Source organism: Chiloscyllium plagiosum, unplaced genomic scaffold (assembly GCF_037043375.1).
Source record: "Chiloscyllium plagiosum isolate Xiang-an unplaced genomic scaffold, Cpla_swu_hap1 HiC_scaffold_35, whole genome shotgun sequence".
Taxonomy (NCBI): Eukaryota; Metazoa; Chordata; class Chondrichthyes; order Orectolobiformes; family Hemiscylliidae; genus Chiloscyllium; species Chiloscyllium plagiosum.
Window position 1 is genome coordinate 37024015 of NW_028270173.1, and position 17090 is coordinate 37041104.

Sequence of the window (17090 nt, forward strand, 5' to 3'; positions counted from 1 at the left end):
GCAGCACACCGTTTTATCTGTTGCTCTGAAAATGTGGCACAGCCTTAGTGCTGACAGAGTATGAAGCTCTTTTTCTCAGTTGTTAAGTGTCATCTGTCCGTTTAACACTTCTTCAGTTCTGATCCACCTACCGCACAGCGTTTCTTCACTACTTACGTTATGAGACTGCCACACAGTCTCAGTACTGACTCTATAATTGCGAAGCACATACTCTATAGTAATCCACTGATTGCGTAGTACGTCCTCAGCAATGACCCGTAAGGCAATGGAGCCCTCCTGAAATACTGATTCCCTGACAGGGCAGCACTCCCTCACTCCTGACCAGCTGACAGAATGGCAATTCCTCTGGACTTACCTTCTATCAATACAGAATCCTTTGAGTTATGACAGCGCCCTCACACGATCCTGTGCTTTTGGCGAGGAAGTATTACCTCTGTGCTGACATTTAGAAAATGCAGCACTCCCTCAGTGTGGCCTCAACAACAGTGCATCACTCCTCACTCCTGACGTTTTGAAATACTGACACTGCCTCAGTACTGGTTATTCCCACGGTGTACTCAAACTGTACTGACATTTTGGGTGTCCAGTATCCCCTCTGTAATCAAACTCTGAAAATGCAGCACTGCCTCAGTGCTGACTCAATACTGGCACTCCATCAGTACTAATCATTCAATACAGTGACGCTGGTTTAGTACATCCCCGAACAATGCAGCACTCAGTACTGACTCTGTGAAATGATTCGGAGATGCCGGTGTTGGACTGGGGTGTACAAAGTTAAAAATCACACAACACCAGGTTATAGTCCAACAGGTTTAATTGGAAGCACACTAGTTTTCGGAGCAACGCTCCTTCATCAGGTGATAGTGATGATGACTATCACTTGATGAAGGAGCGTCGCTCCGAAAGCTAGTGTGCTTCCAATTAAACCTTTTGGACTATAACCTGGTGTTGTGTGATTTTTGACTGTGACATGCAGTGTTTCCTTAGTACTGGTTCTCTGACATTGGAGCACTCTGCCAGTACTGAGAATCAAGTAGTGTGGTGAACCCTTAACACATAAACATTGTGGCAACTCAAACTTTCTACTGATCCTCTGACGGTACAATATTCCCTCATTACTCCACATCTGACAGTGAGGCGCTTTCTCTCCTCAACCTCTGCGACTCACCAGTAAATCAACTCTGACCATAAGACACTGCCTATTGCACTGTTATGAAAATCTGACTTCTTGAGTAATAGAACTCGCTCAGCACTGACTCTTTCATAAATAGACTGTCTCAGTACTGACCCTCTGACAATGCAGTAACCCATCTCTACTGATCTGCGGACAGAGTGGCATTCTCTCAATAATGATGGTCCCTCAGTAATGCCATTGCCATCACACTGTACTGTTATTTTGGCAGGCCAACATCCCCTCTGTCCTCACACTCTGAAAATGCAGCACTGCCTCTGTGGTGATTCACCACTGGCACAGCATCAATACTGATCATTCGAACAGTGATGATGCTTTAGTACATTCCCCGAACAACACAGCTCTTAGCACTGACTCTCTGACAGTGCAGTTTTACCTTAGTACTAGCTCTCTAGCCTTGCAGCATGCCAAAAGGACTGAAGATTAGATAGAATGGCGAACCTTGATAACATACAAAATGAGTGCAATTGACATTCTCTACTGATTCTCTACAGTGCAACATTCCCTGATAGTAGGTAATTTCCATCAGTATTGTGGCCATGAAAAAGTCTATGACTCACTCAGTTCTTAAACTCTGACAGCTCATCATTCGCTCAGAACTGACACTTTAGATGTGCACAATTTCCTCCTTCGTGATCAGCTGGCAGTGTAGCACTCCATCAGAAGTGACCCTCTGTACTGCCCTCTATGAGTGCAGCATACTCCCTGGCTCTGATTCACTAACAGAGCAGCACAATTTCTCTAAAGTCCCTCTGACAGGAGAGCCCTTCCTTACAATTGATCCATTGACAGTTGCATCGTTACTCACTCTGTTTTTAAGAAACACCTGATTGTGTCAGATACCTGTAGACGTATCCCGTTGAAGGCAGAGGATAAGAAAGGTAAGATTTGTGAACCGTGGATGACAGGAGAAATAGTACGACCAACCAAAAGGAAAAGGGAAGCGTACATAAGCTCCAGACAGCTAAGGACAGAATAGACCGTGGGGGAATATCTGAAAAGTAGGACCTGTTTAAACATGGAATCTAGCGGGCTAAAATGGGCCACGAAATAGCTTTAGCGAGCAGAATTAAGGAAAAGGTACTGAGGGATAGGATCTATTTATGTTTAGCAAAAAAAATGGGATTATCAGTTTTGTGCGGGGGATATTGTGCCTTACCAACTTAATAGAGTTATTCGAGGAAGTGACCAAGCTAATATATGAAGGAAGGGCTGGAGATGTCATATACATGGATTTTAGTAAGGCGTTTGATAAGGTTCCCCAAAGTAAACTAATAGAGCAAGTGAAGTCACAAGGTATGCAGGGTGTTCTAGCTAGGTGGATAAAGAACTGGTTGAGTAACTGGAGACAGAGAGTAGTATTTGAAGGGAGTTTCTCGAAATGGAGAAAGGTGACCAGTGGTGTTCCACACGGATCAGTGCTGGGGCCATTGTTGTTTTTTGTGATAAGCATAAATGATCTGGAAGAGGGCACTGTTGGTATGATCACCATGTTTGCAGATGGCACAAAGATTGGTGGAGTCGCAGAAATCATAAGGGAATGTCAAAGAATACAGAAGGATATGGATACACTGGATATTTGGGTGGAGAAGTGGCAGATGGAGTTCAATCTAGGCAAATGTGAGGTGATGCATTTAGGCAAGTCTATTTCTAGAGCGAATTATACAGTGAATATAAGAGCCTTGGGAAAAGTTGATGAGCAGAGAGATCAGGGAATGCAGGTCCATTGTACCCTGAAGTTTGCTGCACAGGTCGTTAGAGTGGTCAAGAAAGCATCTGGTATGTTTGCCTTCATCGGACAGATATTGAGTATTAGTCCTGGCTGTTCATGTTAAAATTGTGCACAATGTTGGTTCGGCAGCATTTAGCATACTGTGTACCGTTCTGGTCGCCCCATTACCAAAAGGGTGTGGCCACTTTGGAGAGGGTGCAGAGAAGGTTTATGACGAATTTACCTGATATGGAATCTGTTGCTATGAAGAGAGGTTGAGTAGGTTCGGTTTGCTTTCATTAGGAAAAAAAGAGATTGAGGAGGGACCTGATTGAGGTTTACAAAATCATGAAGGGTATAGACAGGGTATATAGAGATTAACCTTTTCCCATTGTGAAGGATTCAGTAAAGAGAGGTCACGTTTTCAAGGTGGGAGGTGAAAAGTTTAAGGGGGATACATGCAGCAAATGCTTTGCACAGTGAATGGTGGGTGTCTGGAAATCGTTGCCAGCAGAGGTGTTAGATGTAGGCACGGTAGATTAACTTAAGATGCGACAGGTGCATGAGGAGGTGGGGAGCAGAGGGATGCAGATGCTTAGGAATTGAGCGAGAGGTTTAGACAGTAGATTTGGATCGGTACAAGCTTGGAGGGTCGAAAGCCCTGTTGATGGGCTGTAAATTTTCTTTGTTCTTTGTTCTCTTTGTAACTTCACCACTGATCCTTTGTGTAGCACTCTTTCAGCAAGCCCGTTAGTACTGACCCTCGGTAAGTGCAGTGCTGTTTCACTGCTGACGCACTGACAGTGAGAAACTCTCAGTGCTAGAACAATTGATCCTGCAACACTCTCTTCGCACTGAGCCACCAATACAGAGGTGCATCCTTAACTCAAGTCCTCTGATAGTGAAGCACTCCCTCAGCTGTGACGATCTGACATTGACTTTCTGGCTTTGCAGTACTGTCTCGGTATTTACCCTCTGAGGTGCTGAATTATTTCAGTACTGACACACCATCAGCACTCCCCCGACAGACTGGCACACGTTCTCTCCTGTCCCTCTGGCAGTGCAGTCTTTCCACGTCACTGATCCTTTGATAGTGCAGCACTGTCTCAGTTATGAATCTCTGATAGTGAAGTACTGCCTTCGTGCTGATTCTCTAAAAGTGCACAACACAATCCCTACTGAACCTTTGAAAATGTGGCACTCCGTTACTATTTATCATCCGACAGAGCTGTGATAACTTCATATTATCCTCAGACACTGCACCATTCCGTTAGTATTGACTATCCAACAGTACAGCACTCTCTCATTGCCGGCTCCCTGGCATTGCCGCTATCCTGCAGTACGAGATTGAGTGGCGCACCCTTATTGCATAAACTCTCTTATTGCAGAATTACACGATCTACTCAGTATGGAAAAGTCAGTACGGATCCATTGCTAGTGTAGCATTCCATCAGTGCTGCAGATCCTTCAGTGTCTCTGCCTCACTGCTGACTCAACAACAAGGTCAGTTACCATTCTCCCCGACACTCTGACAGTGTGCATCTCCCTAATTACTGATCTACTGGAGGTCAAACCTTCTTTTCCGAATGAAACTCAAATAATGCATCGCTCTCTTAGTCATGCCGGTACAGATGTGCACCAGTACATCAGTACTGTCCATCTGGCAATGCAGCACTTCCTCCATACTTTCCAGCTGACAGTGCGCTATTCGTCCCATTCTGATATACTGACAGGGCAGCAGAACATCGCTAAAAATCTTCTTACAGTACGTTACTTCTTTAGAACCTAAATTCGCCGACAGACAAACTGTCACTCACTCTCTTTGTACTAAACATCCAATCATGCACCACTCCTTCAGCATTGATCCTCTGCAGTGCATCCATGTCTCGATACTGTGCATCTGGCTGTGCAAAACACTGATTCAACTCTAGCTCTGAAAGTGCGGCACATCCTTCGTACTGACCCTCTGAGAGTGAGACCCTCTGCCACTCTTTTTGTAAGTGTCATCTGATCGTGAAACATTGCCTCAGTACTGATATATGACCTTGTAGCATTCCTTCAGTCCTTACGTTCTGAGAGCGTCTGAGGCCTCAATACTGACTCTCTCATTGTGAAGCATATACCCGCGACTAACCCTCTGATTGTGAGGCACACCCTCAGTGTTGGCCCACTCATTTTGTGGTAATCGCTCAGTACTCACCCTCTGATTGTGTGGCACTCAGACAATACTGACCATCTGGCCAAGCAACTCTACCTCAGTGCTAACTCTCTGACAGTGCGGAACTTCCTCACCAATTACCACCTGACAGAGCAGCACTCTTTCAGCAGAAGCCACTCAGTACTGGCCGTCTGACAGTGCAGATTCCTTTAGTACTAAAAGTCTGACAGTACAGCACACATTATTTTCTAATCCTCTTAAATTATATAATTGCAATACACCGACTTTCTGAAAGTGAGACCATCTGTCATTCCCAGAATTAACGATCTCTGCCTGCAGCACTACCTCAAGACTGATCCTCTGATCGAGTGGCGCTCCTCTGGTAAACACATTCTGACAATGCACTATTCCTCAGGACTTACGTTTTGCTAATGCAGCACTGCTTCACTACTGACACGCTAAAAGTGAGACCCCTCAGTTTTTAAAAAAAACGTCTGACCAAGCAGCACTCCCATAGTACTCTGCCTCTGACTCAGAGGGGCACCCTTAACTCTTGTCCTCTGACAATGTAGCACTCCCTCAGCACTGACACCGCCAACAGTCTGGCACATGCTCTCTTCTATCCCTTTGACAGTGTAGCCTTTTCACATTACTCTCTCTGCTATGAATCTCTTCCAGTGCAGCACACACTCTTTACTGATCATCTGAAAACGCGGCACTCCATTACTACTTATCCTCTGACACAGCAGTGCAAACTTCATGCTTTTCCTCTGACAGTGCATAATTCCTTCAGTAATTAGTGATGGAGGCTAATCCTAGTACTGGCACCCTGACAGTGCAGCACTCTCTCATTGGAGGTATTCCGCAGTACTGAGTAGGAGATAGAGTCGTGCATTCTTATTAGATACACTCTAATATTGACAAAAAATATAGGACCTACTGACATTCTGAGAGTACAGCACTGTCAATATGGAACCATTACCAACGCAGCATTCAGTCAGTGCTACGGATCTCTGTCTCACTGCTGATTCACCGACAGTGCAGTACTGACTCTTCTCTGACCCACTAACAGTGCGGCACTCTCTCATGAAGGATGCTGTGGCAGGCATGCGTTCTTTCAATTGAAACTCTGGTAATTTATCATTCGCTTTTGCTGCCAGTGTAGGTGTGCACCTTTACCTCAGTCGTACACTTCTGGCATTGCAGCACTCCCTTTGCACTTTCCCACTGACTGTGCAATATCTCCTGACTCACTGACAGAGCAGCATACTTTCTCTAAAGACACTGACAGTATGGCACTTCCTTCGAACTGACGAAATGTCAGACAGTCACTCATTCTATTTGTATTAAAGTGTTGATCGTGTACCCCTCCTCCAGTACTAACCCTGTTCAGTTCTGCTATCCCTCGGTACTGAGTCTGTGACTGTGTAACACAGCGTTTCAGCTGTCCCTCTGAAAGTCTAGCATATCCTTAGCACTGACCGTCTGAGAACGGGATCCTCTGTCACTCTTTTAATAAGTATCATCTTACTGTGTAACACTCCCTCAGTACCGACCCTCTAACAGTGCAGTGTTCCTCTAATAACTATGTTATGAGAGTACCGCACAGCCTCAGTGCTGACTCACAAAATGTGAAGCAAATAATCTCTGCTGACCCTCTTATTGTGTGTGCACTATCCCTGTGCTGACACTTTGTACGGCACTCCCTCAATGCTGACCCTCTGATTGTGTGGCCCTCTCTCAATATTGACTCTCTGGCAATGCAGCCCCCCTTGGGTACTGACCATCTGATAGTGAAGAACACTCACACTGCTGAGCACATGACAGAGTGGCAATCCCTCAGTGCTGACGTTTGACAAAACAGCACCTTCTGAGTAATTACAGTATCTTCACATTATACTGTCCTCTGGCAAGCAGAATTCCCTCTGTACTGACAGTCGAAATGCAGCACTGCCTCAGTGTTGACTCATCAACCGTGCACCACTCCCTCTCTCCTGTCTGTTTCAGAGACTGGCACTCCCTCAGTACTGGTCCTCCGACAGAACGGCGCGACTTTAATACATTCCAACAGTGCAGCACTCAGGACAGACTCTCTGACAGTGTCGTGTTACCATAGTACTGGCACTCTGCCGTTTCAGCAGTCTCTAACACTGAGAATAACATAGGAATGTGCATCATTGGCACATGCACGCTCCGGCAACTAACACTCTCTCCTAACTCTCTGATATTGCGGCGTTCCCTTGTTACCGCCGTTCTGACCATGAGAACCTCTCTGACTCCCATAGAAATGAAAATGTTAACACACCTCTCGCTAACTACTGACTCTTTCATGGAACAGTCTGCCGCAGTACGGAACCTCTGACAGTGCTATGCTCCCTCGCGACTGACCTTCTGACAAAGTGACACTCCCTCAATAATGATCGTCCCAGAGTAATGATATTACTCTCACACTATACTGCCTGTCTAATAGGGTCGTGTTTCCTCTGTCCTGACACTCTGAAAAAGCATCACTGTTTCAATGGTGACTCACCAACAGTGCATTCTCTGTCTCCTACCACTCTGATAGAACAACACTCCTTTAGTAATGATAATTCGACACAGTAAAATGGCTTTAATGTATTCCCCTAACAGAGAAGCACTTGTTATTGACTTTCTGACAGTGCAGTGTTGCCTTAGTACTAGCCCTGTGGCGTTGCAGCACTTCACCACTACTGACAATCAGATAGATTGGCGAACTCTGATTACAAACACTCTGAGTACAACTCACGCACTCTGGCGACCCTCTACAATGCGTCACTCCCTGATTAATAAGTCTCTGTCTGTCAGGCGATCTCTGTCTTGATCCTCTGATAGTACAGTGTCTTTGAAACAGTATCTGACTCATTCAGTTTTGAATCTCTCACAATTCATCAGGAGCTCAGTACTGACCCTCTAGATGTGCACCATTCCTTCATAGTGGTTCTCTGGCAGTGCAACATTCCCCTAGTACAGAAAATTAGGCAGGAATTTAAAAAGGAAGTCCTTGAGAGTAGTAATATCTGGATTAGTGCAGGTACTAAGAGCTAGTGAGGGCAGGAATAGGATGATAGAGCAGATGAATGCATGGCTGAGATGTTTGTGTATGGGAGAAGGATTCACGTTGTTGGATTATTGGAATCTCTTTTGGGGTAGAGGTGTCCTGTGCAAGAAGGATGGTTTGCATCTAAATTGGAAGAGGAGTAATATACTGGCAGGAAAATTTGGTGCAGCTGCTCTGGAGGATTTAAACTAGCAAGGTGGGGGTGGGTGGGGGGAGGTGGGACCCAGTGAGATATTGAGGAATGAGGTCAATCTGAGAGTGGTACATTTGAGTGTAGAAGCGAGTCAAAGAGTCAGGACAGGCAGGGAAAGGTAGGACTAATAAATTAAACTGCATTTATTTAAATGCAGGGGGCCTAACAGGGAAGGTAGATGAACTCAGGGAATGGGTAAGAACGTGGGACTAGGATATCATAGCAGTTGAAGAAACATGGCTCAGGGATGGGCAGGAATGGCAGCTTAATGTTCCAGGATACAAATGTTACAGAAAGGTTAGAAATGGGGGCAAGCGAGAAGGTGGAGTGGCGTTTTTGATAAAGAATAGCATTACAGTTTTGCTGAAGGGGGATGTTCCTGGAAAAAACATCAAGGGAAGTAATTTGGGTGGAACTGAGAAATAAGAAAGGGATGATCACCTTATTGGGATTGTATTATAGACCCCCTGATAGTCAGAGGGAAATTGAGAAACAGACTTGTAAGGATTAGTGGTGCTGGAAAAGCACAGCAGTTCAGGCAGCATTCGATGAGCAGTAAAATCGACGTTTCGGGCAGAACCCCTTCATCTGGAATACAGGCAGAGTGTCTGAAGGGTGGAGAGGTAAATGAGAGGAGGTTAGCAAGGTGAGATCTCACGGAATACAGGGCAAACTAGCCATTTGGATACAGAACTGGCTGAAAGGTAGAAGGCAGAGTATAGTGCTAGAGGTTTGTTTTTCATACCGGAGGCCTATGGCCAGTAGAGTGCCACAAGGATCGGTGCTGGGTCCTCCACTTTTTGTTATTTACATAAATGATTGGGATGCGAGCATAAGAGGTACAGTTAGTAAGTTTGCAGACTGCACCAAAAGTCGAGATGTTGTGAAGAGCGAAGAGGGTTACCTCAGATTGCAATGGGATCTTGACCAGATGGGCAAATGGGCTGAGAAGTGGCAGATGGAGTTTAATTCAGATAAATGCGAGGTGCTGCATTTTGGGAAAGCAAATCTTGGCAGGACTTATACATGTAAAATGTTAGGTCCAAGTGGATGTTGCTGAACAAAGAGACCTTGGATTACAGGTTCATTACTTCTTGAAAGTGAAGTCGCTGATAGATAGGACAGTGAATTAGGCCTTTTGTATGTTTTCTTTTATTGGTCAGAATATTGAGTACAGGAGTGGGAAAGTCACGTTGTGGCTATACAGGACGTTGGTTAGGTTGCTGATGGAATATTGCATGAGATTTTGGTTTTCTTCCGATCGGAAAGATGTTGTGAAACTTGAAGGGGTTCACAAAATATTTACAAGGATGTTGCCAGGGTTGGAGGATTTGAGCTATAATGAGAGGCTGAACAGGCTGGGGCTGTTTTCCCTGGAGCACCGGAGACTGACGGGTGACCTAATAGAAGTTTATAAAATTATATTGGGGCATGGATAGGGTAAATAGACAAAGCATTTCCCTGGAGTGGGGGAGTCCAGAACTAGAGGGCATACATTTAAGGTGAGAGGGGAAAGTTATAAAAGAGACCTAAGGGGCAACTTTTTCTCACAGACTGTGTTATGTATATGGAATGAGCTGCCACAGGAAGTGGTAGCGGTTGGTACAATTGCATTTTGGATGGGTATATGAATGGAAAGGGTTTGGAGAGATATGGACCTGGTGCTGGCAGGCGGGACGAGATTGAGTTAGGATACCTGGTCGGCATGGACGGGTTGGATGAAGGGGTTGTTTCCGTGATATCCATCTCTATGACTCCATGACCTCTGTAAAAACGCACATATGAGTGCAGCAGCCCCTCAATCCACATCCTATGACAGCGTGAGAGTCGTTTACCACCGAACCTCTGAGAGTGCAGGAATTTCTAGTCACTTGCTGACTGGCAGTGCAGCATACCCACAGTATGAATACATTTTTTTATTACAAAGTTCCTCAGTACTGACAAGTTGGCAGTGCAGCGCTCCATCAGTACTGGCCGACTGGCAGTTACACTGGCCTTCAATTCTGATCCATTGATAGTCCAGCAGCACTTTAACAATGAAAAATGCTCTTTCTCAGTAATAGATTGCCATTAGTGCCCTCAGTGCTGATCCTCTGATGGTGCAGCATTTCTGACAGCACTCATCCTCTGAGAGGGCAAAACTCTCTCCACACTGACCTCTGAAATGCAGCGCTCCTTCAGTACTGACGCTTGGACAGAATGCCACTCCCTTAATACTTTTCCATGACAATACTCCCTGAATGTTAATGTTCTGACAGTGCTACCTCTCCGACCAATGCCGGATGAGATCTGTAGCTATGCTAATCGCTTCTCAACAGTGTTCCAGCGTCTCTCTCCTCTGCTCTACCTGAGCAGTATTGAAAATGTTCAAACGCACTGCGAATGTACGACACGATCAATACTGATTTATATACTGACCAGAAAGGTCTGGTCCATATAGATCAAGAAAGCAAAGATAACCTAATCAGGTTTATAAATTCTTGAGCTTAAAAATGTGTTGCAGGAAAAGTGCATCTTCAAAGGAGAAGGAGAATTGACGTTTCGGGCATAAGCCCTTCTTCCTGAAAAATCGCTGCGCTTTTCAAGCAACACATTTTTAAGCTCTGATCTCCAGCATCTGCAGTCCTCACTTTCTCCTTATAAATCCTTGAGTGCTTTTGTTATCATCAGCACAGAACTATCTTTCAAGCTATCGTCTCCATCAAATTAATCCATGTGAGAACAACACAGATACATCTGTGAATGCATGCAGAAGCAGCATCTTTGCGAAGAGATGTTGGAACTTTCCACAACTTGCGTCAGCTAGCCCGCACATTAATCTTAAAATGTATTAACACAGTAGATAAAATCCAGTAGTTAGCAATTCTGTGGCATTTTTCACACTTCCTATTCCCTAAAAACTATCCATACTCTACAACTGATGAAATATTTTACAATTTCCTGGATATTTGGTCCTACGATGGCACTGAAGAATTCAAAGCTGGAAATGTGTTGCTGGAAAAGCGCAGCAGGTCAGGCAGCATCCAGGGAACAGGAGAATCGACGTTTCGGGCATAAGCCCTTCTTCAGGAATGGGGAAAGTTGGTCCAGCAGCTTTCCCCATTCCTGAAGAAGGGCTTATGCCCGAAACGTCGATTCTCCTGTTCCCTGGATGCTGCCTGACCTGCTGCGCTTTTCCAGCAACACATTTTCAGCTCTGATCTCCAGCATCTGCAGACCTCACTTTCTCCACTGAAGAATTCAACACCATTTAGGGTAATGGAGTCTGTCTCATTTTCCTTCATTGTCACTCGGACAAAATCCAGAATCTTTCTTTTCAAAAGCACCGTACTTTATAACAGTTCAAACCTGGCAGCTCGCCACCTTATTCCTGAGGACGATTGAGAGTGTGGAATAGATGGTGGTCTCGCCAGTAACACGTACTTGCTGTGAACTGGCTCAGAAGAAACAATTTTTAAAAATAACGTATGGTGAACATAGGTAAGGACGTGATTTATAAATAAGTCGATTGTTGTAATGACTGGTTTGGAATAATAGAGAAAACAAAATGTTCATGTGACGCAGTATAGTGCAGAAATTGCCTTAATGTTATTTCCAATGAATAAAAGTCAATATCATTCTGAAGAACAGCAATATTAAATGGCCTTGATTACCAGTTGTTCAATAGTCCATATTTTGATTTTTGGTTTCCTGAAGAAAAGATCTGTTTTGTTATGCATATTTTAATAAAATTATTATTTAATGGCCTGGACTGACCCCCGTTTCTTGAAACTCATGTTCTTTTTGAGGGTAGGTGCATCTCCCAGAATATGGCAGAAATGTGGACAGGTTACATCTGAATAAATGTTAATGATCAGTGAAGCAAATATTAATCAGTCACAAAGTCTGCAATTCAATAACAGCAGTGCAAAATTCAATTTTTTGAATAGACAGAAAGTTAAAAATATAGAAGTTATTGGAGTTTTCCAGTATGATTGATGTATACAACCATTTACTTCGAATGTATTTGTCAATATATAACACTGGGATGATCAATTATGCATAACCTACAAGGTACACTCAACATGTAATATGAATCAAGTAGAATTTCTTCACTTTGTTTCTTGTGAAACGTCCTCATGAATGCAAGATGAAATGTTTGATAATTGTTTTCAACAAATGAATTATACATATTTAACAGAAAGGGATGAAAACAATGTGAATGTTTCTTGTGCATCAATATTCCAAACGTTTTTGTATATTACCAGCACACACTATATCTTCCCTCTTCTGGCTCTGAAGTGGAACTCTGAAGCAAAAGAAAAACGATGTGAGGAGCCATGGCGAATGCTCAGAACAAAAGGTCTGAGTTTTCAATTTACATAACTAATTTGGATTTTTTTCTGAATTAGCAAATAATCTGGAAAAGCCGGTTTCATTGGTAAGTGTGATAGATTCATCTGTTGCCATCCGAATAGATTCATTATTTGCTCAGACAAAGGCCTATCGTTAATTTCATTGGAGTGCCAATGTTTATCTTCCATTGGGAACACGTCATTTATTGGACACCGCCTGTATTTCAAGAGACCAGTTTAATAGTGCAATCTACTTGAAAATTCACATGAAGCCTTTAAAGTTATATGCACTGATATTAAAGTAAATGAGAGTAAAATGTTTCCAACAGGAGCCCAGAAAATAATCTGCTTAACTTATAAATATGGACGAGTATAGTTAACCAATCGAGGCAGTTGGAAAACCTACAGCTAATTTGAATGTCTGCATTATCGCCACTGAGATTCTGATCATATTCGTCAACCTGACAAAGACGTTTTGAGTTGTGCGTGGGTAGTGAACATAACAATAAAACATAAGAAGTAGGAGTAGGCCATCTGAACCTTCGAGCCTGCAAAGCCATTCAACAAGATCATGTGGATCTTTTCGTGGACTCAGTTCCATTTACCAGCGCCCTACAGTATCCCTTAATTTCTTTGTTCTTCAAAGAATATCTATCTTAGGTTTAAATTTACTGAATTAGCGTTAAGCAATTCCCTAGGTAAGGAATTCTATAGATTTGCAACCCTCTGAGTGAAGCAGTTTCTTCTCAATCCGGTCATAAATCTGCTCCTTTAACCTTGAGGCTAACTTGTGTTGTTCTCGTTTCATCTGTCAATGGAAAAATCCTCTCTATTTCTATCATATTTATTCGCTTCATAAAATTAAATTTTCCATTAGATCCCCCCCTCATTCTTCTGAATTCCAATTAATATAATTCCAGTCGACTTAGTCTATCCTCATAAATCCAAACCTTCATCTCCAGAATCAACTCAATACACCTCCTGCACATGTCCTCGAGAGCCAGTATATCCTTTCTCAAGGAAGGAGACAAAAACTCCACAGCCTCAACAGCTAATTGTTCATTTGCAATGTAACATCCCTGCTTTTAAGGTCAATCCCTTCAGCAATAAAGGACAAAATTGCATTTGCCGTCCGAATTACTTGTTATACTTGTAGACCAATTCTCTGTGATTCATGCATAAGGACACCCAGGTCCCTGTCTGTCGCAGCATGCTGCAACTTTTTACCATTCAAGTAATAATCCTTTTCACCCATACACCTAACAAAATAGATGATTTCACATTCGAAAGCAGGCACAGATGCTTAAAGCCAATATTTCCTGCAGCTTTGCAGCCATTTCGTTCATAAAAATCAGTACCTCACATTCTACCTGTGAATCATCCTGCTGGCAGTCACTTAATTCCTTTGTTCTAAACGCTGTAACAAAGTTTGTAACAAGATCAAAAACAATTTCTTCGAACAAGCATGCAACCACAAAATCTGCCGTAATATAATAATGCAACATTCTAAGCTTTAGGTTGCGAGAATAATGTTGGTGGAGTTGATTTTTGGGATCGTGCGGCAAGATCAGTATTTTTTTAACCTGCTTCTGATTACCCTCGCAGTGATCTATGGGGCCACTTCAGAGTCAACTACATCAGTGTTGGTTGGCAATTACACTTAGCGAAGAGGAGTTTAGGGTAGCAGATCTCCCCAATTCGAGAAAAGCATTTAATTAGATGTTACTTTACCTACAATCAATTCTAGTTTCATAATCACCGTTCACACAACGATATTTTTATTCCGGAGTAACACCAGGCATTTTGTTCAAAATTGAACCAGCATTTCGAGAAAGCTGCCTGAAACTGTGAATCAAAGGTTGTCCAGCAAAATCACTACTATGCCACTGCATGTGATTATTGTTGAAACTAATCTTATCCACACTAACCACCTGATTTGTGTAAATAAGATTCATTATCCAACGGATTTGAAAATGTTCGAAATTGTTGGCCTCCTATTCAGCTGTCCGTAACTAGTTGAAATTTGCTTCTGTTAGTCCATTTTACTGGCGAAGGATAGCAAGGTTGTTAAGTTTTATACTTACAATAAAGTAACAAATTTATTCAATCAGCAAAAAAATTCTCCCTTCCTTATGAATTACGTTCAGACAGTGATAAAACTGTGAATGGATAAATCAGTTTCCTTGAGCATTAAGGCAAAAAAAAATCTAATGAATATTATTTCAGTTAGTGAGCCAGATTTAGTGCAGTCTTACATTGGTTGATATAGCCAGTCGGACATAATCGCTGTGGTTGATTCACTAAACAATTAGTGATTCGCATTCAGTACAACTCCACAGTGACATTCACTAAGTATAAACGCTCCTCAATAAATATATTTGTTTTTAAGTTATCTGTTCATGGATGCAATAAAGGAAATCTGGAATGAATGGAACTTGAACTCAGGTCTCATGGCTCAAAAGCGGGAACATATGTATAAACACAACATCTGTCATTCTGCACCACAGAAAGCCCTCATGGTTGATGCCCTCAATATTCTGATGAAAGATTCACAATATATTACACTAACAGCAGTGACTTAATACACTAAAAAACCTCTGATTAACAAAAAAAAAACAGTTTGAATTGCTGTAATGAAATTAAAACGGCAGTGGTAATTCTGGACATTGGACTGTACAGTATATATCACTGATCTTTTATCTAGAGCAATAAGTAACTGGGATAGTAACAAAGTCAAAACAGACAGCAGTTCATATACGGATTTCTAAGGCTTTCAAGTCTTTGTCACTTACCAGGGATACCAACGATAGCAAGAGTCATGCAATATATTTTCCTGATACTGAGAAACGATTCCATATTACGCTGTGCTAATTAAGCTGACCCATTAAGCTACAGATTCACTTCTTGAATGAAACTCTGAAGAGAGATTGATTTGCAGCCTTAAATTTATATGTGTGTGATCTCCACAGGGACAGTCATGTCAGCATGCTTAGACATAGATTGTTTTTTGAAAAGGAGAAAGTTATCGTTGCAGGCCAATAGTATTAATTTTATAGTGTAAATATATTTAGTCCTCTGAGAGAATTAGGCAACTTTAAGGATGAAACAACTTCGTGCTCACTAGATATGTACTGAGAATAGGGCATGATACCATAGTATGCCAGCGATAATTTAATTCTGCTGTGTTCATTTGGCAATTCAACCTGAAATTCATCTTGATGTTATACCACTTTCTGAGCTGTGGTTCTTAGTTGAATGACACAAGCAGTTTATTTGTGATTGTGGATCTTCAGTCCCCGGTTGATCAAATTCACACAGCTTTCCATTGAGTATATAATGCATTATTGTAAAGCAATACAATCCCTCAAACGAACTGAAGGATGCTTTTAAAATAAAATACTTTTGTGGTATTTAAAATTTTTCAGCATGGCCAGGATATCGAAACATCCTGAAATACCTTTGAGAAGGAAAATTTCGGATCCAACTGATTGGAACTCAGTGCATATAATATTGTTGAAGATGTCCTACAAAGTGAACTGGAATGCATCGCATCCTGATTGTCTGAGAATTGTTGGGAACACAGAAACAAGAAAAAACAAATAAGTGCCTAAAGGGCACGCACAGTGTTGACCACTATGGGTCTGTTTTGGGCTATTGACTCATCACGCCCTTTCAAAGCTTTGATCATTTCATTTATCTCATTGAAACTGATTTGACACATTGATCCAAATTTTCCCAGAGACATTATGTATCCTAACTTCGCATTAAAGCTACTCCACGTGTTTAACTGCAGTCTAAGAATGCGGCTGCTTTGATTCATAGAAAGCATACAGTGCAGATCGAGGCTATATTAACCATCAGTATGCATTAATTCTAAAAAGAGCACCGCACAACGCAATTCTGCTTTTACTATGGCTAGCTCACACGCCTGCACATACCTGGACAATACGATTCGTTTTAACATTGAGAATCAACCTAATCTTTTGTTTGAGGAAACTCACTCACCTGGGAGAAACCCGCACTGAAACAGGCAGAAAATGCAAATTCGAGACAGGCATTTGTTCAGGGCTGGAGTCCAACCCAGGTCTCTGGCACTGTGAGTCATAACTGCTAACCATCGAGCTACCGGGCCACCGCCACAAACCAAAACATGTTTATTTTCCTGGATTCCAACACTGAAACCAATTGGCAAACGTTTGCATGTGGGTGCCACAAGGTCATAGATACCAAAGTTAGGTAGTCAATTATTTATCGTGAATTTCAACACAATTAACATTTATAAAAAGCAGCATTTAGGTAAAATACACTAAGTAAAAAGACAGGAAATGTGTAGAAGCAAGATAATTGAAGCTGTATGTTGATCCCAATGACAAATGACACCATCTTGCTCTCAATGTTACGCAATAGGCCATTCTTCCTTATC